Consider the following 23,693-nt stretch of genomic DNA (forward strand, 5'->3'; position numbering starts at 1 on the left):
CACCAGGGACCCAGGTTCTATTTCCGGCTTGGGTCACTGTCTGTGCGGAATCTCCACATTTTTGCCGTGTCTGCGTGGGTTTCCTCCGGCACTTCCGGTTTCCTCCCACAAGTCCTGAAAGTCGTGCTTGTTAGGTAAATTGGACATTCTGAATTCTCCCTCAGTGTACCCGAACAGGTGCCGGACTTTCACAATAACTTCATTGCAGTGTTAATGTAAGACTACCTGTGATACGAATAAAGATTATTATTATTAATATTATAAGGGCCTGAGCACTACATGCTGGCTTGCCAGACAGGTTCAAAACCCTTGAACCAACAACGGGTGACAAACATAGAAACCTGCAGATGTCCAGGGACTCAGAGATGCCACTGCTTCCGAGACCACATATTAGATAGCGTTTTCATAGCCTTGCACCACTCATCATTGGTGGTCCCTTGTAAGTTTGCCATAATCATTCAATACAAATGAACAAATTTTTTAAACAGTGTTCTTCAACCTTTTTTTCCGGGGACCCATTTTTACCAACCGGCCGACCTTCGCGACCCACGCTGGCCGACCTGTGCGACCCACCATTTTCACTTACCTTGTTTGCTGCTGACAAAAATGGAGGAAATGGTTTTGGGTTCCTTTGGCCCTCGTACACGATCCTCCAATGGAACCTGTAGGATGAAGGTGAAGCCTTCCGGTGTCGGAAAGTATGGAGTCTCCATCTGTCCAAAGTTCTGCATTTTTCTGGTAAAATTTTATCAAATATAACCCCCCCCCCCCGAAGTTGTAAAAAAAATGAATTAAAAAATGAAAAAATAAAAATTAAATGAATAAAATAAATGAATAAAAAACCCCCGAACTTGTAAAACAAATAGCTGCGACCGTTTTTTTTTAAAAAGCGGCCGCCTTGCGCATGCGTGCCCGATCATCAGTGCGCATGCGCATAGTTTTGCGCATGCGTGCCGATGATTTGGCACGCATGCGCAGTGCGGCCGCATTTTTTTTTACATGTTCGTGGCCATTTTGAAAGCCGCTTGCAGCCGGTGTTTTTAACAGCCAGCTGCTGCGGCTGTTGCGCGCAGATTTGCGCGATCGGGCGCACCGCAACGGACGGCTCCGCGACCCTCCCGACACCTTCCCCCGACCCACCGCGGGTCACACCCCCAAGTTTGACAATGCCTGATTTTAAACTATGTATTTAAACATAACTTTTCAGGTCCATTGAATGAATAAACACTGTGCCGCCTTCGTACCATCAGAATTGTTTTCAGTTTTCATTTCCTAACTCTGTGCCTTGGTGCAACCCCAACATCTACATGTGATGTGGAGGGGCAGCTTGTAGAATGCTGTACCTCATTAACTAAGAAGACCTTGACATCTGGTAGTCTAAGGTCTAGACAGCTCTGACCTGCTAAGGGTCTCCTGCAGAGGTAAGGATTCACCCTCTTTGGCCTCACCCGCTGGAAACAATGGGGTCATTGGCAGAAATAAGGAGGAGCGACTGCTCACCCTTGGAGCTCCATGAAACGATAATCCCAAGGTGTTTGATTGGTGTGCCTCCTACCTGTCTGTGCATGATAGCATGTCTCTGATTCCAGGACAAGAAAGGGCACCTGGACGAAAATGAAGGTGCCTTGTTCCCCCTCTCGCTAGCCACTGATATATGGAGCCTATTGCCAGAGTGATGAAACGCAGGTCCGAGTGCATATCTGGCAACCATTGAGTGTTCTGCTGGACCTGGCTCTCCACTGAGGTTACCAGCCTCTCCCCACAGGAAGACTTTCACTCATATGCCAGAGTCATGGCAGAATATAAGACTTGGATGCACTCCTCCAACCTTTAGTCATGGTTGCACACGTGTCGCGTCTTTTCGTCCGGCGTCACTTCGTCCAACGACACTTCGTCCACGTCTTTTGGTCCAACGTCTTTTTGTCCGCACGTCTTTTGGTCCTACGTCTTTTTGTCCAATTATCCAATTACAAATTTAGCTGGACTTACCTGGTGATTTTTCTTAACTAGAAATAACTGCAAATTATCTTCGATGTAGTGCAGTAACACAGACAATATGGAAAACATTGCAAACATTGTTAGAAATACTTGTTTAGAGTTCGAATGCTCTTATTTGACTGTTAAGTGCATGAAACTAGAAAGTATTTGCGCGTACAGTTTTGTGGGGTTGCGTTTAGGTGAAAGGCCAATGTCTGATCAACGGGACCAACCCTTTCCCACAAAACTTCATAAAATGTAGCCGATTTAATTTATTTTTAAAAATCTGCGAGGGACATGCAGAGCGTTGTCACTCACGCCTGTGAACTTCTGTTAAATGAACGTTTGATAGTTCATTAAGGGAGGCATATGCAGGATGAGACCGAAATGTCAATTCCGGTGATTGACATTTTAAAATATATCCATCATTTGGGGCACTGGGGCCTGGCATATTTTAATGCAAAGGTCTTTGCAAAATGTGAAATGACAGCTTTGCGTTTCGCAGATATTAAACTGATTGTCGGAAGGAACTTGGTTCCCGTAAGTACACTAACACAGCAAAATCTGAATCAATCCGTACATGATCGGAATATACATTATTCAATATAAGATTTCAACCCTCTGCTAGGTAAAGTGCAAACACCCCTCTTGTAGAAAACACATACGAAAGGTGTATCACAAGGAATGGCGTGATTATGACAAATTGCAGCATCGGTTTTTAGTGATGTCCCCACTGCTAGTTACAGAGCCGGATCAAATTTAGACTGAGTAAATGTTCTGTTTATATAATCCCTATTTCAATAATCCACGCAGAGATCAACTCTGGCAATATAAATCAAGTTACAAAAAGTCTTTGACAAAAAAAATCATCCGACAAAAAAACGTAACAAGTCACAAAAAGTCTTTGACGAAAAAAATCATCGGACAAAATGACGTTGGACCAAAAGACGTGCGGACAAAAAGACGTTGGACCAAAAGACGTGGACAAAGTGTCGTTGGACGAAATGACGTCGGACGAAAAGACAGCACCGGTTGCACATGGCCTCCGGCATCTCTGCCATTTGTTCCTATGTTCCTCTGCTGACTCTGCATCTACAGCAAGTTTCTTAGAGCCATTTCTAGAGGCAAGTCATCAGCACAGGTCTCAGCATGGGCCTTAATTTGCTCCAACAGTTACCCAACTGTCAGATACATCAGCTGTCACATCCTCCCGCGACTATAGAGACTTGAATGTGGTGTGCTCCCCGATTGTGACCCCAAGTCTAATCACAAAATGCGAAACCGCCATGGAGTAGGTGTAGCTGAATGATGTGATAGTGCATCCGCTTACTGGCCTGTGTCATCATTCTCAGAGGTAGAGGTCTGCACACTGAATTCACTCTCTCTCCTAGCTATGAGGGCCTGGAATGGAGAACACAAAGAATTAGCTGACGATTGTGTACAGTCACTTTTCCAATCGCTGAATCACATCTGTATCCTCTCTGTCCAATACTGAACACCGGGTTGGACATATCCTCACTCTGATGCCCTGAAACTCCGGCCTCTCCATCTGCACAGTTCTGCAGCCTCCTCTTTTGTGGGCCTCAATGTTTGGATGACTGTGACAACCCCACCTAATATTGATGGATCTCTGGAGTTATGTGCTCTTTTTTCATAGAATTTACAGTGCAGAAGGAGGCCATTCAGCCCATCGAGTCTGCACCGGCTCTTGGAAAGAGCACCCTACCCAAGGTTAACACCTTCACCCTATCCCCATAACCCAGTAACCCCACCCAACACTAAGGGCAATTTTGGAGACTAAGGGCAATTTATCATGTCCAATCCACCTAACCTGCACATCTTTGGACTGTAGGAGGAAACCAGAGCACCCGGAGGAAACCCACGCACACACGGGGAGGATGTGCAGACTCCGCACAGACAGTGACCCAAGCCGGAATCGAACCTGGAACCCTGGAGCTGTGAAGCGATTGTGCTATCCACAATGCTACCGTGCTGCCTTTTGTCCTGCAGACAGATAGAGGAGTGTCATTTCAATGGGTGCACAAGGCCTTTTTGAGCCTGCAGGCTTATGACAGTTCCTGCCAAATCCCACAGTAAGTGTTTAACCCAAGCACTCTCCTGAAATTGTTCCAACTTTCATACCATGAACTGGCTCCCACATATTTGGTCCACCCCTTCCATTTGGTGCTGATGTTTAGAACAGCCGGGATAATGATGCTGGATTGCAGGGGGCGGAATGCCTGTCCGCAGTGCTCTTTAAACATGATGCCAACACCTTTTACTCTATGGGGTAATAGCAGGACTGGCGATTTCCTGCCCACCTCCACAGGATAATTGGCTGGGCCCATCGCCACTGATTAGATAATTGAGTGGCCATCACATGATTGTGCATGGCTAACCATTCTGCCTCCGAATCAAAGTCACCTGTCAGGACACTAAACACTACCACAAGATTTCGGCTTCAGTTTCAGAAGAGAGGAATGGTGTAGATAGAGAGGATAAAATTGACAATCGAAAACTAAGTAGGAATAAATAAAACAATAGAAACCCTATTCACATAAATTTGCTACTTTTAAAAAATTCATTTAGGGCTGTGGGCTTCGCTGGTTAGGCCAGCATTTATTACCAATCCTAAGGTGCCATTCAGAGGGTGATAGTGAGTTGCCTTCTTGAATTGCTGCAGTCGTTGAGGTGCACATACTCCCACTGTGCTGTTAGAGAGGGAGTTCCAGAATTTTGACCAGCGACAGTGAAGAAACAGATATATATTTCCAAGGTAGGCTGGTGAGTGACTTGGAGGGGAACCTCCAGGTGTTGGGGTTCTCAGGTATCTGCTGCTTTTCTCCTTCTAGACGGTAGTGGTTATGGGTTTGGAAGGTGCTGTCTAAAGAAACTTGATGAGTTACTGCAGTGCATCTTGTAGATGGCACACATGGCTGCCACTTCATCGGTGGTGGAGGGCTTAAATGTTTGTGGAAGGGGGAACAATCAAGCGGGTTGCTTTGACCTGGATGGTGTGGAGCTTCTCGAGTGTTGTTGGAGCTGCTGTCATCCAGGCAAGTAGAGAGTATTCCATTACACTCCTGAGTTACTCGCCGTATGATTCCTTGCCTTTGACCTGCTCTGGTCGCCACAGTATTAAAATGGCTAGTCCAGCTGAGTTTCTGATCAGTGGTAATCCCCACTATGTTGATTGTGGGGGATTCAACCATGGTAATGCAATTGAATGTCAAGGGGTTATGGTTAGATCCTCTCTTGTCGGAGATGGTCATCGCATGGCACTTGTGTGGCATGAATATAATTTGCCACTTGTCAGTCCAAGCCTGGATATTGTCCAGGTCTTGCTGCATTTGGACATGGACTTCTTCTTTATCTGAGGAATTGCGAATGGTGCTGAATATTGTGCTGTCATCCATAAACATCCCCACTTCTGCCCTTATGATGGAAGGGAGGTCATTGATGAAGCAGCTGAGGTTGGTTGGGCCTAAGACATTATCCTGAGGAACACCTGCAGTAATGTTCAGGAACTGAGATGATTGATTTCCAACCACCACAACCATTTTCCTTTGTGTTTGATATGACTCCAACCAGGAGAGTTTCCTTCCGATTCCCATTGACTCCAGTTTAGCTAAGGCCCCTTGATGCCATATTCGGCCAAATGCTGCCTTGGTGCCAAGGGCAGTCACTCTCACCTCACCTCTGGCATTCAGCTCTTTTGTCCTTGTTTGAACCAAGGCTGCAATGAGGTCAAGAGGCTGAGTGACACTGGGGGAACCCAAACTGAGTGTCCCTGAGCAGGTTATTGCTGAGTAAATGCCGCTTGATAGTACTGTTGATGACTCCTCCCATCACTTTGCTGATGATGGAGAGTAGACTGATAGGACTGTAATTGGCTGGGTTGCTTTTGTCCAGTTTCTTGTGTAGAGGACACACCTGGGCAATTTTCCACATTGCTGGGTAGATGCCAGTGTTGTAGTTGTACTTAAACAGCGCAGCTAGGGATGCGGAAAGTTCTCGAGCAGAAGTCTTCAGTACTATTGCTGGAATATTATCAGGGCCCATAGCCTTTGCAGTATCAATGCTTTCAGCTGTTTCTTGATATCACATGGAGCAAATCGTATTGGCTGAAGACTGGCATCTGTGATGCTGGGGACCTCCGGAGGAAACCGAGATGGGTCATCCACTTGGCACTTCTGGCTGACGATTATTGAGAATGCTTCAGCCTTTGCACAAATGTGCTGGGCTCCTCTATTATTGAAGGTGGGGATATTTGTGGAGCCTCCTCCTCCAGTGAGTTGTTTAATTGTCCACCAGCATTACGGTCGGATCTGGCAGAACTGCAGAGCTTAGATCTGCAGCGTTCATTGTGGAATTGCTTAGCTCTGTCTATTACTTGCTGCTTATGCTGTTTGGCACACAGGTTGTCCTGATTTGTAGCTTCACCAGGTTGACACCTTGGGCGGAATTCTCCACAAGGCCCGACGCCGTCGTGAAACCCGGAGATGTTCATGACGGCGTCGGAGACCGCTCCTTGCCCCCTATGCCCCCCCAGGGGGGCTAGGAGGGCCGTGCCGTAAATCTCGGCCGCAGGGCCTTGTCACTGGCGTCAAGGACCGGCGTGCCGAGAATGACGTGGCCGGTGCGCCTAATGACGTCAGCCGCGCATGCACAGGTTGGCTGGCTCCAACCCGCGCATGCGCGGCTGACGTCACGACGGCTGACGGCTCAAACCTGCGCACGCGCGGTTGCCATCTTCCCCTCCGCTGCCCCGCAAGACGTGGCAGCTTGATCTTGCAGGGCGGCGGAGGGGAAAGAGTGCGTCCCATTGAGACGCCGGGCCAACGATTGGTGGGCACCGATCGCGGGCCAGTCCCCTCCTGAGCACGGTCATGGTGCTCACTCCTCTCTCCGCCCTCCACAAGCCCCATACTCACCTTTGGCGCGCTGTTCACGCCGGCAGCGACCAGGTGTGGTTGCCGCCGGGGTGAACCGGTCGGGAATGGCAGGCTGCTCGGCCCAGCCGGGTCGGAGAATCGCAGGCCACCGTTTTTGCGATTCTCCGAGCGGCGTGTCGCAAAACGCGACACGCCATTTTGGGGGGGGGGGGGGTGGGAGAATCGCTGGGGGTGCCAGAGCAGCCCTCCCGCAATTCTCCCCCCTGGCGTGAGAGCGGAGAATCGCGCCCCTTATTTTTTGGAAGCTTGATGTTGCTCCTGGCATGCTCTCCTACACTCTTCATTAAACCATGTTGATCCTCTGGCTTGGTGGTAATGGTAGAATGGGGGATATGCTGGGCCATGAGGTTGCAGATTGTGGTGGAATACAATTCTGATGCTGCTGATGGCCCACAGCATCTCATGGATGCCCAGTATTGAGTTACTAGATTGATTTGAAGTCTATCCCATTTAGCACAGTGGTAGTGCCAGACAACACGAACAGGGTATCCTCAATGTGAAGAGATCACTTTGTTTCCACAAGGACTATGCGGTGGTCACTTCTACCGATACTGTCATTGACAGATGCATCTGCAGCATGCAGATTGGTGAGGATGAGGTCAAGTATGTTTTTCCCTCTTGTTGGTTCTCTCACCACATGCTGCAGTCCCAGTCCTTCAGGACCCGGCCAGCTTGGTCTGTGTTGGTACTATCAAGCCACTCTTGATGATGGACATTGAAAACCCCCACCCAGAGCATGTTCTCTGCCCTTGCCACCCTCAGTGCTTCCTCGAAGTGGTGTTAAACATGGAGGAGTACTGATTCATCAGCTGATGGTGTCTTGTACGTGGTAATCAGCAGGAGGTTTCGTTGCCCATGTTTAACCTGAAGCAATGAGATTTCATGGGGTCGATGTTGAGAACTCCCAGGGCAACTCCCTCCCAACTGTATACCACTGTGCCGCCATCTCCACTGGGTCTGTCCTGTCTCACTGGCAGGAATGGTGATAGTGGTGTCTGGGACATTGTTGGTAAGGTATGATTCTTTGAGTATGACTGTGACCAGATTCAGGCTGTTTCAGATTCTGTGAGACAGCTCTCCCAACAAGTTAGGAGGACTTTGCAGGGCTGGGTTTGCTGTTGTAGTTTCTGATGCTGTCCGGTTTCATTTTCATCGTGGTTGAATACAACTGAGTGGCTTGCTAGGCATTTCAGAGTCAATCACATTGCTGTGGCTCTAGAGTCACATGTGGGCCAGATCAGGTGAGGATGGCAGATTTCCTTCCCTCAAGAGCATTAGTGAACCAGATGACAATCAACAATGGTGTCATGGTCATCATTAGACTTTTTAATTCCAGATATTTATTGCGTTTAAATTCCATCACCTGCCGTGGTGGGATTCAAACCCGGTTCCCCAAATCATTATCCTGGATCTCTGGATTACTACTCCAGTGACAATATCACAATGCTACCGACTCCCCACTCCGGTGTACTTAAAATCAGAAGGAAGTAATTTCTGGGAGTGCATTGCAAGGTTGCAGCACATTTGATGATGTCATCAGCTCATATGCTAATCAACCAAGTTCCAACATTGCTTTATGTACAACAGTGAACAGATTCCCACATCTTTTTACGATTTTGTCAGAATGAAGGGTAGGATTGCTTTTATGATCTTGAATGCACAAACTGAAATGGTGGTGGAAGAAAATGTAATAGTTACTTTCAAATGGGAGTTGGAGATATTCTTGAAAAGAACATATTCCAGGGCTCTGGGGGGGGGGGGGGGGGGGGGGGGGAGGGGGGGGAGAAGAGCAGGGAAGTGGGACTAATTGGAAACTTTCAAAGAGCTGACACAGATACAGTGGGCTGAATGGCCTCCCCTGTGCAGTAAGGTTCTTTGATTTTTACATGTTAATGTATGTTTATGTGTTTCCCTTCAGTGACATGTAGTAAATATAATTCTCTCAGAGCATTCCTGGTATTATGCAAGGAAAATTTGGATCCCTCATTATTCCAACATTATATTTTCCATCTGATTCCACATGTTTTTATATTTCTCCCAGATTCAGCTGTTAATTTACTAGTTCACCTTTGGTTCATCCAGGAAACTCCCAGATTTAATTTGTAGCAGATGGTAATTTACCTGGGGCTACATTAACACTAACTCTACAATTGACAATAGCATACCTGGGTTTGGTAAATTAGTCACGTATTGACTGCTGATCCTTATCCAGTGACCCCTTTGAAGTGTATGTCAGATGATGGAAGTGATTTGATTTGAATCAATTTGAATACCCTAACAACAGTCACTGTTATGACTCACTAAGAGTAACTGGAGGAGTTAATATTAGTAAGAAAAAAGTACTGAATTAAATTAATGGGACTAAAAATGAACAAATTCCTAGCACCTCATGGCCTACATTCTAGGTTCTAAAAGATATTTGCAGAGATAATGGATGCATTGCTTTTGAATGAGGACAATTTCAGTGGCTTCAATGTTCCTCTATTATTAGGTTTGACAAAGGGTCACCTGGACTCAAAAAGTTAGCTCTTTTCGCTTCCTACAGATGATGCCAGACTTGCTGAGATTTTCCAGCATTTTCTCTTTGGTTCCTCTATTATTAGTTGGGTGGAGAGCTAGTTTGTGATGCAGAGCAAGACCAGCAGCGTGGGTTCAATTCCTGTACTGGCTGAGGTTATTCATGAAGGTTCCGCTTCTCAAACTTGCCCCACGCTTGAGGTGTAGCAATCCTCAGGTTAAATCATCACCAGTCATCTCTCCCCCTCAAAGGGGAACAATAGCTAATGGTCATCTGGGACTATGGCAACTTTACTTTGCTTACTTGCTAATTATCATTGAATCATAGAAAGCTTGCTGTGCAAAAGGAGGCTATTTGGTCCATCGAGTCTGCCCTGACCCTCCGCAAAAGCACCTTGTCCCCATAACCCTACTTCACCTTTTATTTGGACACTAAGGTGCAATTTATCATGGCTAATCCACCTAACATCCCACATCTCAGGAAGGACATACTGGCACTGGAGCGTGTCCAGCGGAGATTCACACGGATGATCCCTGGAATGGCGGGTCTAACATATGAGGAACGGCTGAGGATCCTGGGATTGTATTCATTGGAGTTTAGAAGGTTAAGGGGAGATCTAATAGAAACTTACAAGATAATACATGGCTTAGAAAGGGTGGACGCAAAGAAACTGTTTCCGTTAGGCGAGGAGACGAGGACCCGTGGGCACAGCCTTAGAATTAGAGGGGGTAAATTCAGAACAGAAATGCGGAGACATTTCTTCAGCCAGAGAGTGGTGGGCCTGTGGAATTCATTGCCGCGGAGTGCAGTGGAGGCCGGGACGCTAAATGGCTTCAAGGCAGAGATAGATAAATTCTTGATGTCGCGAGGAATTAAGGGCTACGGGGAGAATGCTGGTAGGTGGAGTTGAAATGCCCATCAGCCATGATTGAATGGCGGAGTGGACTCAATGGGCCGAATGGCCTTACTTCCACTCCTATGTCTTATGGTCTAATGTCCAAACTCTACACAGACAGTCGCCCAAAGTCAGAATCGAAACTGGGTCCCTGACGCTGTGAGGCAGCTGTGCTAACCACTGTGTCACTGTGCTGCCCATAATGGCCAGATCTTTCTTTTTTATCTCCTGTGTCAACAAAGAACAGGCTGTCACCTGTCTTTTCAGACACAAGATTGGTGACCATCAGCTTCTGCGGCTGAACATTCTCCAGAATTCCCTTCAATTTACTCATGCGTAACCTGCTCTATTTCTTCTTCTTGTTCTTGTTGAGCTGCCTGCCCTTTACACCAGGTGTTCCCTTCTGCCTCCATGAGGCTTTGCCTCTGTATTGGTACGGCAGGAATCCCAGTGGAAGAATACGATAACTCTGTTGGGAGATGGAGGGAGCTGTACTTGATGACATACAATGAAAATATTACATAATTGACTTAACTTGGCAGCTTCTATTCGTTGGTGCATTCTTTGAATGGAAAAACAATACTTTATCACTGTCTCAGAATACTGTAATAGTAGCAGCATTTTTCCGACAGTGGTAAAATACATTGCCACAAAAGCACAGAAATGCTGTCACCATGTTTACTAGTTTACTTGGGAATTAAGAAGAACCTGGGTAGCATAAGTTTGAAAGTACGAGAGTCCCAGAATGTGAGCTTATTTTTGGTAAGAATTAATATACACAGCATTGTTTTTTATTCTCGCTTTTTATCCATGACCTATCTCAAAAGACCATTATTAATGTGGAAGAGAAATAGGAGCAGCAGGAGAATATATGGCCCCCTGTGGCTGCTCCATCATTCAATAACATTGTGTCTGATTTTCTACCTCAACTTCACTGTCCCCTGCTGATCTCCATTTCCATGATTCCCTCAGAGTCCAAAAATCTATCAATTTCAGCTTCAGAACATAGAACGTACAGTCAAAGCTGGCTGCTGCAATTCCAATGCTGGAGTTCCTTACTAAAAGATCTTGGGTGGAACTTTCTGGAAAAAATGGCAAAGTGTCAATTCTGGCATGAAAATCGGTGCGAATCCTGCCGGCCCTGGTGATGCAGTCCAAATTGCAATCTTTAGGCACTTCAAAATGATTTTCTTCCACACATGAAAATCACCCTGCCCGAGGCACCCTGGGGAGTCTCTGAACACTTTAGTCAAAGAGGCGCTGCATTTGAATGGCTCCATAGTAGCTGCTCACGGTCCAGTCAGGAGGATGGCAGTGAGAAGACAGCTCCCAGATTTTCGGCTGGAGCACCACCCAGAAGAGCCTGGGAGTGACCAGTCCTTCTGAATCCCCCCTTCCTGATACCGGCGCATCTCAGGGACAGTGTGCAGAACAGGGTGACGTGGCAAAGCAGTGCCACCCGAACGTAGATCGGGGCCCTCCAGGTCCCGGCCCTCCAGAGGACACCCCTGAAGGGCATCTCATGCAACAGGGCATGGAAGACAGCAGGCCGCCTGCACCTCTGATATGAATCCTGGGAACATACCGAGACATGGTGGGAGGATTCGCAAGGGTAAGGATTTGCAGGGGCAATGAGTGGGCATGGCTGAAGTTGGGCACCATAGTTGGGGTCATAATGAAATGTCACAATTGCATTTCACAATCTTAAGGCCTCATGCTCTTTGACCCTCCTCCCACTGGGGTAGGTCTTCACCCCAACTAGACTTGATATTTCCACAGACTCTCAATGTAAGGGAAATGGTCAGGTGCACTACAACAAGGAATAGCATACGTCCTGAAAGGACTTTGGCATTAATCAGTGAAACTTAGACCCTCGCCCCTAAAACACCTCTGGGACAGGGATTTAAGCCTGAACCTCACTCGCACATGAGCCGGGGAGTCTGGCAATAGCAGACAGGAATCAGACATAAGCAAAGGTTCAGAAGCAGCAGAGCTCTCCTCACTGCGAGTCATCGTCACCCTCCTGCATTGACAGGCTAAGCAGGCACAAGGGCTCCCCGGGCCCAGCACCCTGAAGATCTGTTTTCAGGTGGATGCCCTCCCTTGGTTGCGGAGGGGTCATGCGAGGTGTTGTAGAGCGGTGTGAAGCAGGAAGCAATGAGGGCATCCATTGTCTTCCTCCCCATTTGAACTCTCATCTCTACTTGGCCACCATTCCCTAGCTGCTCTTCAGCCTCTCCCTCCACTCATTCCTAGACTTCCTTCTCATCAGGAGAAATGTTCTGCCCCTCCTGGTCATCTGTTTGCCCCACTGCTGCACAAAGTTATGAAAGGCACAGCAGACCACGATGATGCGGGAGACCCTTTGAGGACCCATTGAACATATGTCAATGCAGCGGAAGGGCATCTTCCAAAGCCTGATACACCTCTCTATCACAAACCATTTGGACTGTGAGCCTCATTGTACTGGGCCTCTGCATTGGGGGCTCCACAATGGCATCACCGGCCAAGACCTCAGAGGGTAAACCTTGTCCTCAATGAGCCATCCCTGCAGCCTGCGGTGGTGCTTGAATATCCCAGGTACATGACACTGGCTAAGGATGAAGCTATCATGCACGCTCCCTGGAAAGGATGCACACATGGGCATGATCCTCATCAGGTGGTCACAGACCATCTACACATTAAGGGAGTAGAACCCTTTCCTGTTAAGAAAGGGAACTCCCTGATGCCATGGGGATCATAGAGCCAAACGAGTGTCATTACTGGCTCCCTGCACCTGCCTCCTGTGATAGGTTGCAGCCATGAAGGGATTTGCGCCCGTGGCTTACAGACCCATAGAATAGAGCCCCTTATCTGTTTTAGCCACAGATGCTCCTTGGCCCGCTGAAGATTTCCATCACTTTCTGTGTTTATTACTTAAATAGCATTGTTCTTGAACAACATTTTCCTGGAAGAGTATTAAGTACGCCCGATATCCAAGTACATGCATACTGATTAATTAATCACAATGCTGAGTTCTAAAACTTTAATACCAAACAGAGTGTTTTAAATATAGTCACTGCTCTTTTTCAGTATGTACTAATGATTGAATTTGGATGAGCAATTTGTTAATCATTTAAACCAATGGGGGATGAGACCTCATTACACACAGCCTGCTGATCAGGTAATAATACTAGGAATAAGAACTTCATGCCAGAGAAATTCACTGCAACAGCTAGGGAAGTACCCATAATGTTTGTGTTGTGAGCCTTGAGCTGCGACTGGCAGATGTGTACTGATGCTGCTGTGTGAACAGTGTCAGGCACTGTACATCTGGCACGCTGTAAATCAAAGTTTTCTTTCTCCTTTCCAAGAAACATTTCCCTTCACAGTTATAACTCAATAATGATATCAATGCAGCATTAAGGCAGACACATTGGAGTGTGTAAGCTGTGTTATTGAGGCATTGTTAAACTTTCATTTATAGAACATCTTGAACACTCAAAATGTCCCAAGATGTTGTGAAGTACAGAGAAGATGAAAGTTATTCACGGCAATTTCATCTTCTAGTTTAGTTTCCAGAATATTTTTTGTTCCGGCTCTCACACTAGCAACAGTTGTTGGGTTTCTGGCTTGATGTAAATGAGTTTGTCTGGCTTTAGGTATTTTAGAAAGAACTTTCAAAACCATATCCAGTAAATTTATTTTAAATTCATGGAAATAGATGAAATCACACTGATCCTTGTGCGACACAGTGGTAATCCATGGGCTGGACAACATTAACATCGGACTGGCAAGCTACAATTAATTTAAGGCTTCTTAGCTCTGACGGCTGTTTACATGAGGTATGAGGATTGATGTGATATCCTCTACTTAACAGATTGATGTTTGTTATTTATGCAATTGTAAAATTGAAAGAAAGAGAGGAATTATTCTCTATCTAGGAAGATTAGAGCTGAGTGTGTGATCATCGAGGCATAGGACAATGGGATGATCGATGGGATTAGGGGCAGGAATTTTGGAGGTTGACCGGGGTGGGAATTGAGATGGGTGGGTGTATAATTTTGCCCTGTTGGCCAGTGTGCTGGTTTGTCAGCACTATCCCGTCCCGAGTCATTTTTGGGAAGGCTCAGTCAGGGGAATTTCCTAGTCAGTAAGGGGTTCACAAAACAGCATCTGAAACATGGGTAGTTAAACAAGATAGGCAGCACAGTCGCACAAGTGGATAGCACTGTAGCTTCACAGCACCAAGGTCCCAGGTTCGATTCCCTGCTGGGTCACTGTCTGTGAGGAGTCTGCATGTTCTCCCCGTGTGTGCGTGGGTTTCCTCCGGGTGCTCTGGTTCCCTCCCACAGATTCCAGAACTTCACATAATACTCTAGCTGTGGCCTAACCAACATTTTATACAGTTCCAGCATAAGCTGTCTAATCTCAAGTTCTGTGCCTCGGCTAATAAAGGCCAGTATATCATATGCCTTCTTAACCACTGTATCCACCTGCCCTGCTACCTTAAGGGACATGCACACCAAGGTCCCTCTGATCTTGGTGCGTCCCAGTATACTGCTGTTCATCATGTATTCACTTGTCTTGTTAGTCCTGCCCAAGTGCATCACCTCACACTTATCCGGAGTGAATTCCATTTGCCACTGATCAGCATATCTGGCCAGCTGTAATCTAAGCCCTCTGCTTCCGGCCATTCAGCCAATTCTGGATCCAATTTGTCAAATTTCCTTGGATCCCATGGGCTCTTACCTTCGCCATCAGTCTCCCATGTGGGACCTTATCAAAAGCCTTGCTGAAGTCCAAGCAAGCTATGTCAAATGCATTGCCTGCATCTATACACCTGCTCACCGCTTCGAAAAATTCTATCACGTTGCTCAGACATGACCTCCGCTTAACAAAACCATACTGTCAGTTCTTGATGAATCCCTGCTTCTCCAAACGTAGATTAATTTTGTCTTTCAGATTTTCTTCCAACAGATTGCCCACAACTAAGGTTAGACTGACTGGCCTGTAGTTTTCTGGTTTATCTCTTCCACCCTTCTTGAATAATGGTACCACTCGGCTATCCTTCAGTCCTCCGCCAACTCTCCTGTTGCCAGCGAGGAACTGAAAATTATTGCCAGCGCCCCTGCTATTTCTTCCCTTGCCTCACTCAGCAGCTGGGATACATTTTATCTGGCCCTGGAGGTATATCTACTTTTAAGCCTGCCAGACCACTCAGAACCTCCTCTCTGTCTATGTTACTTTCTTTAATTTTATCCAAATCCTTGTCTCTGATTTCTATTCCCACACTGTCCCTCTCATTCGTGAACACCGACACAAAGTATTCATTCAGAACCCTACTTATGTCCTCCAGCTCCACACACAAATTACCACTGTGGTCCTTAATGGGCCCTACTCTTTCCCTAGTTATCCTTTTACCCTTAAAATACTTGTAAAACAACAGGTTCTGGGTTCAAGTCCCACTTTAGGGCTTGAGGAGGAAAACAAGGGAAATAAGTACTGAGGAAGTACTGCACTGTCAGAAATCGGATCTTAACTGGTCCCTTAAACTTAAATAGAGACAGTTATATTGGTATGAAGCAAGAGGTGGCTAAGGTAGACTGAGAAAATAAGTTAAAAGGGTCAGATATTTATGGAGATATTTGATAAATCTCAAAGTACATCTGATTGAGAAAGAAAGACTCTCATTGGGATTTTCTGGCTGTTGCCACCGGGATTTTCCAATTCCACCAATAGTGAATCCTGCTGTGTGTTCCTTGTTGGCGGTGGGTGTGAATAATGTGGAATCCCATTCAAGAAAGGACGGAGACAGAAAGCTAGAAACTATAGGCCAGTTAGCCTTACATCTGACATAGTGCTGGGACCTCAACTATTTACAATCTATATTAATGGCATGGGTGAGGGAACAGAGTATCATCAGCAAATTTGGCTTCAATAAACAAAGATGTGTATGAGAGCAAGTTGTTAGGAGTACACAAAGAGACTATAAAGTTATATAGATAAACTAACTGAGTGGCAAAAATTTGACAGACGGAGTATAATGTGGAAATATTTGAGGTTGTCCACTTTGGTGGGAAGAATAGAAAAGCAAAATATTTTCTAAATGGAGATAGACTACAGAATGCTGTGTCCAGAGGGATCTGATGTCCTTGTGCATAAATCACTAAAGGTTAGCATGCAGGTACTGTGAGTAATTAGATTGGGCCTATACTCATTAGAGTTTAGAAGAATGAGAAGTGATCTGAGCAGGTTTGATAGCGCAGATACTGCGATGATGTCTCCCCCCTTGGGGAAATCTAGAACTGGGAGGCACAGTTCAAAAATAAGTGGTCTCCCACGGTGATGAGGAGGAATTCTTTCCTCTAAGGATTGTCAATCCTTGGAAGTCTGTACCCCAGAGAACATTGGGTGCTGAATATACTCAGCACCATTGAATATACTCAAAACTGAGCCAGACAGAACATTGATCTACAAGGGAGTGAAGAGTTATTGGGGGCATGTGGGCAAGTGAAATTGAGGCAATGATGTTTTTCAATGGAAGAGCAAGCTCGAGGGGCTAAATTGCCTACTGCTGTTCCTATGTCTTATGTTCTTATGTCTTTCAGATGAGATGTCAAACTGAGGCCCCATCTGCCTGCTTGGATGGATGTAAAAGATCCCCAAGGCACTATTTCAAACAAGAGCAGGGAAGTTATCCCCAGTGACTTGGCCAATGTTTATCCTTCAATGAACATCGCAATAAAGCAGATTATCTGTTCATTGTCACATTGATGTTTGTGAGAGTTTATTGGGCACGTGTTAGTTGTCAGCTTGGCTGCACCGCATAAAAATGTTCATTGCCTGCAAAGCACCGAGATATCCGGTGGGTATGAAAAGTGCTATATAAATGCAAATCGTTCTTATTTTTCCAATCATACTGTTATACCAAACTGGTAAATGGTGTACACCAAATTTATTGTATCCTCCTGCATATTACTAAGCTGTTTTTTCTTGAAATATCTTGAATATCAAACAGTTTAAATGGGAAATGTGGTGACTGGTGGACTGAGCCACTCTGTTCGAGTTCACTGTGAATTGAATAGGCTGCCAAGTTTGTACAAAGCAGGTGTGGTGTAATGTTTGTATGCATCACGCTGAAGTGTGGCAGCATTAAACTTCAGCCTTATTAGAAGGAAAATTAGTTTGGTTAAATATTTTCAGATAAAGCATAAGGGTTTAATTTCTTCCAGTAACGTGTTGCGTCTTAAATCACCCATGTCATATTTTAGGAGCATAACACAGCAACAACTTAATTTAAATAAAGATATTTACATTAGTTTTTTTATCAGTCAATTCTAGATTCAAGTTTTTTTTTCTTGAAAAGACATCAAGAACAAATACTCCAATGTTAGCCCCCTCCAAAGCATAAAATATTCAATGCCCAGAGATTTTTTGAAAATGCTTAACCCAGGGGTGGGAAAACTATGGCCCGTGGGCCGCATGCGGCCCGGCAAAGGTCTTTATGCGGCCCACCAGGTCATTAAAAAAAAAAAAAATTTTTTTTTTTTTAAGGTTAATGGGGGTGTTGTTGGGTTACTTACTGGTATAGGGTGGATACGTTGACTTAAGTAGGGTGATCATTGCTCGGCACAACATTGAGGGCTGAAGGGCCTGTTCTGTGCTGTACTGTTCTATGTTCTCTGTTCTATATGAGGCGCCCAGAAACATAACCGGGTGAAGTAATTATTTTACTTAATATACTATGCGATCCTTTAAAATTGTGAATTTCTGAATGTGGCCCTTGCACGGAAAAGTTTGCCCACCCCTGGCTTAACCTATTTGAGAATTTTCTTTAAGTCTAAATATAAACTATGCTAGTGGATATTTGAGTAGCTCCTGCCTTCATTAATAAAACGGTTAATGGTATGCAGCATATTGAAACAAGAGTTCAAAGTGCATAACTAGGATTTTATGAGGCTGAAATTTAATGCTGCCTCAACTGTGCGGTCTTGTACATGAAGTACTTCTTTAGATGCGCCTGCTCTTTAATAGTTTGGTACTCTGTGAACTAAAGCAGATGTATGTGGCTCATTGCACCAGCAATGCACACATTCAGTATAAACCCCCTTTCTTTTGAAGGCATTTGAAATAGAACCAATTCTGTAATGTGCTGAAGACCTGGTGCTGTTTAATACAAACAGTTATAATATAGATGGTATATTTGGAAATCCCAAGCTGCGGGGCGACAGTGGCGCAGTAGTAATCCCATTGGTCTAGTAATTCAGAGGCCCATGCTAAAGCTCGGGACAAGAGTGCAATACCTACCATGGCAACTGGCGGTATTAATTTCAATAATAATCTGGAATTAAAAAGATAATTAATGGTGACCATTGTCAGTGGTCATAAAAACCCATCTGGTTCAGTAATGTCTTTTAGGGGAGAAAATCTGCCATTCTTATCTCGCCTGGTCTAGAAGTGACTTTGCCAGTGATGCCCATATATCATGAAAGAATAAGACTTCTGTTGCTGGCAAGTGGAATACGGTGGGCAGGTCAGGGCCTTTCATGCATCAGTGCACAATGGATGGGCTGAAGGGCCTCTTCTGCACTGTAGTATTCTGTGATTCTACCTCCAAATGTCAGAGGTTCAGTGTCAGAGAAGACTGCATCCGTCCCAAGGGACAGTGGACCATATGTGCCAGGTGATGCAAGAGTTGGCATCACATGGACTGGGAGGTAACTCGCTGCCTGTGGCCCTGAAGGTAGCTGCCGCTCTGAACTTCTATGCCAGCATGTTGTTTCAAGGCTGCCTGGGTGACCTGTGCAGCATCTACCAGTCTGCCGCACACAAGCACATAAGGAAGGTCACGGATGCATTATTTGCAAGGACCCACATGTACAGCAACTTGGAAAAGGACCAGACGAACCAGGATGCCAGGGACATGGGCTTCGCCTGCGTAGCAGGCATGCACCAGGTAAAGGGTGTCATCGAATGCACCCACATTCCCCATGGTGGCGTGGATAGCCATTTATAAATCACAAACGATACCACTCCCTCAATGCCCAGATCGTCTGCAACCACGATACACATTATGCAGGTTTGTGCCCATTGTCCAGGGAGCATCCATGACAGTTATGTTTTGGGGCACTCGCAGATCCCAGATGTGTTTAAGGGAGGGCAGTGACCGGAGAGATGGCTCTTCAGGGACAAAGAGTACCCACTCAGGAGATGGCTGATGACACCAGTGCAGAGGGCCCAAATACCGGCAGAGACCCGCGACAATGAGGCTCATCCACCAAAGCATGCGCTGATCAAACAGGTGGCTGGCCTGCTCAAGATGCGGATCCTGTGCCTCTGCCAGTCAGGGGAGCCCTCCAATATATTATTGCATTATAGTGGTCAGCCGCACTCTGCACAACCTGGCACTGCAGCAGGCTGAGCAGCTGGATGAGGAGGACATGCAGCAATGCCACATCTCCTCAGATGATGAGGATGTCAAAGAGTGTGGTGTAATAATAATAATAACTGCTTATTGTCACAAGTAGGCTTCAATGAAGTTACTGTGAGAAACCCTAGTCGCCACATTCCGGCACCTGTTCGGGGAGGCTGGTACGGGAATTGAACCCTTGCTGCTGGCAGTGTTCTGCATTAGAAGTCAGCTGTTTAGCCCACTGTACTAAACCAGCCCCGTGGAGGAAGAGGAGGAAGAACCTCAGGAGATGGCCAAAGCCCACATGGGGCGCAGGACTTGGGATGCTCTCATGGACTCTCGGTTTGGGGATGAGCAGGACTAAGGTGTGAGGACCTCTCCCACCATGGGATCTTACATCTTCTCACTACTGTCGTGCCTGCGGGAGGTCATCATGATGGTGGAAACATTAGTGGACAGGGCGCTATAGAGATTGGCCAGCACTGAAGGATTGTTACATTCTGGTGCTTGGCCGGTTGAAATGATGCACGTCTATGTCTTGATCAGTATAGTATTTTATTATAAAACAAATGTGTGGTAAAGATAACTATAAGAAATATATTACAAACTACCAATACTGATAAATTATTCTAGAGCTATTGCAAGTATGATGATCCACTAACATGACTATCTCCTAACTCCGCAAGGTATAGTGTCGCATGGTACATTTACACTGCCACCTGCTGGTCGGAGGTCATTTACATCATTATATACATGATTGCTTATGCATTGCATCACAATGATGATGGCTTGCAGTGAGGGCAGAGTGATGCTCCACTTATCCTCTGCAAAATGTCTGACTCCTGCCTGACAGAGAGCTGAACATGACCTGCCATTGAACAGGGTGATCTATGGGCCCAGAAAAAGTGAATGTCACATCTCAGCTGCTACTGCCTCTCAACCTACTGACAAGGTGGGAAGAGTCACACTTTTTCAGCAGATGCCATCCTCATTACGAGAGAATGCTGGAAGACATGAGAGGCATGAGCATTACTGTTGGGGGGTTGACCCTTCCATGGATGGGGGGGGTGAGGCTGCAGGTTCCATGCCAGTAGCAGGGCTGCTTTACGGCATCGTCAGTTTGGAAGGTGGGAGAGGCATAGCGTTGCCATTCACACACTGCTCAGGGATGAAATGCCGAGTGTGTGCGGGGGGGGGGGGGGGGGGGGGGGGGGGTTGTGGAGCATGGCATCATGACATGACATCATGGAGGTTCTTTAAGGGTGAACTATGGGATTTTTAATACAAGTGAGTTATTACGATGGTGACTTATCTCCACTAGTGCCAAGGTTCACCTATGCCCACTCAGTGACTGTCGCTTCTTACTCTTCCACACCCTCCTGCTATGTCTAGGTTTATCCTCAGGATCCACAGCTTAAGTTGAGGTGACCTTCTGACTTCCACGCCCTGTTGCCTGAGATGACCTTGATTGGCATCCCCTGGGGAGCCTAGTCTTCGAGGTTTCCCAGCCTACTTTCGGGCTGTATGGATGCTGCAATGTTGCCCTCCTCGGTGCACTGTGCTGGGGGAGTGTCGCTCACAGGAATGAGGTGTCAGATGGGCTAGACACCCCTAGAATCACCTGGGTGAAAAGATCCGGGCTGTGATCCTGCCAATCATCTTCCCTTCGGGTGCTTGGGCACACTGCATTCTTCCATGGGATAGAGGGGCAGCTGGAGTGAGATCCAGAAGCCTCACCATCATCTGGCACTGACACTCGTAGATTTCCACAGTGACTGCACCAGGTAGTTGAAGTCCTGAACCTTGGGACTCATGCCCTCAGCCCTGGAGGTCATGACTGAAACGATGGAGCTGATATTCCCCACCTTTGAGTGCATGTCCTGCACCAAGTTCTCTTTGCAATGTTGGCCTCATTGCGTCGGAGTGATGGAACCATCTCCTCAGATAGAAGCTACTGGGACTTGTCCAGTTGGTCTTGCAGCCTAAGAAGAGATGCTGTCATCCCTATTGATGCTTGCGACTCTGCCTTTGTATCTTCTGTAGCTCTGGGAGGACCGGACCCTGTGGCACATCATTGGACACGGGGCGGTTCTCTAGGATATTCCTGCCTCCACCTGCTATGGATCAGTTATGAGGTACTCATCAACAAGTGATCCAGAATCATGCCTACTAGTTACTGCTGTGCAAGTATCTACGATGGGGAAGGGTGCTTTTCCATAGAATCTCTACAGTGCAAAAGGAGGCCATACGGTCCATAAAATCTGTACCATCGCTCTAAAAGGGCACCCTATCTAGACCTACACTCCCCCCTATCCCGTAACCCCATTTAACCTTTGGACACTAAGGGCAATTTTATCATGGCCAATCCACCTAACCTGCACATCTTTGGACTGTGAGAGGAAACCGGAGCACCCGGAGGAAACCCACGCAGACACGGGGAGAATGTGCAGACTCCGCACAGACAGTGAGCCGAGGTCGGAATCGAATCCGGGTCCCTGGCACTGCGAGGCAGGATGCTAACCACTGTGTTTTGTTTATTAGTGTCACAAGTAGGCTTACATTAACACTGCACTGACGTTACGGTGAAAACCCCCTAGTCGCCACATTACGGCGCTTGCTCAGGTACACTGAGAGAGAATTCAGAATGTCCTATTCACCTAACAAGCATGTCTTTCGGGACTTGTGGGAGGAGACTGGAGCACGCAGAGTAAACCCACGCATACACAGGGAGAATGTGCAGAGTCCGCACAGACAGCGACCCAAGCCGGGAATCGAACCCGGGTCCCTGGTACTGGGAAGCAACAGTGTTCACCACTGTGCTACCATGTCACCCTTTTGTGAGGGTGACAGCTGTGACGCTCTTCGATGTTCATCTCTGAGGTGTCTCCCTTGGAGCTGCTCGGGTCTGCAGTCCCCAGTGAGCATGAAGATGGTTGGGGCTGACCGACCTGCCAGGGAAGGGAGATGGAATTAGTTCATCACAGAGGCTGACTGAAAGGAGAAAATTAACTCACCTGAGGCTTGCATCATGGGTGAATGTGTTCTTACTTTTGTCTCTTGCCCCCACCTTGTCTTCTGCACAAATGTGTTCCTGTTCCTCTCCAGCCAGCTCAAGGGCTCTCTCTTCTAAGGACATCAGGGTTTTCAGCTCAGGCATGACCTCGGTAGGCTGACCAGCTCACGCCAGTTGTGCTTGAATTTGTCCTGCAATGAGATAGATGAGGAGTCGTGCTACATCATAAGTTCATAAGATAGGAGCAGAATTAGGCCAATCGGCCCATCGAGTCTGCTCCACCATTCTATCATGGCTGATATGTTCCTCAGCTGCTACCTAGAATGTTACAGACCAAGAGCTGGATTGCAAAATCAGTCAGAGCATTTCCTCCCAAGAACACATGACCCAGGAGCGGGAGTCGGCAATTTAGCCTCCCGAGCCTAACACCCTCAATGTGATCATGGCTGATATCAATCCTGGCCTCAACTCCACTGTCCTGCCCATTCTCCATAACCCTTCAACCCATTAGCAATTAAAAATCTGTCTAACTCCTCCTTAAATTTACTCACTGTCCCTGCATCCACCGCACTCTGGGGTAATGAATACCACAGATTCAGAACCCTTTGGGAAAAATAGTTTTACCTCAAATCTGTTTGAAATTTGCTACCTCTAATTCCTAAGATTATGACTTCTCGTTTTAGAATGCCCCACAAGAGGAAACATCAGCTCCACATCTACTTTAGCCACACCTTTTAGTATACCTCAATTAGATCTCACCTCATTCATCTAAACTCTAGAGAGTATAGGCCTAAACTGTTCAAACTCCCCTCATATGACAATGCCCTCATCTCTGGAATCAATCTAATGAACCTCCTTTGAACTGCCTCCAAAGCCATTACATTGTTCCTCAACTAAGTGGACCAAAACTGTGCACAATACTCCAGGTGTGGTCTTACCAA

General features: G+C 46.5%; 1 long non-coding RNA gene across 1 annotated transcript in view; it reads right to left on the minus strand.

Annotated features, from left to right (window-relative positions):
- LOC119966183 overlaps window positions 1-22,965 on the minus strand; it is a 55,666-nt gene extending 32,701 nt beyond the window's left edge. The window contains exon 1 of the long non-coding RNA XR_005460691.1: window positions 22,754-22,965. This is a non-coding gene — a long non-coding RNA (uncharacterized LOC119966183). The remainder of the gene's footprint in view (window positions 1-22,753) is intronic.
- Between the last annotated feature and the right edge of the window lie 728 nt (window positions 22,966-23,693).

This window comes from Scyliorhinus canicula, chromosome 5 (assembly GCF_902713615.1).
Source record: "Scyliorhinus canicula chromosome 5, sScyCan1.1, whole genome shotgun sequence".
NCBI classification, from domain to species: domain Eukaryota; kingdom Metazoa; phylum Chordata; class Chondrichthyes; order Carcharhiniformes; family Scyliorhinidae; genus Scyliorhinus; species Scyliorhinus canicula.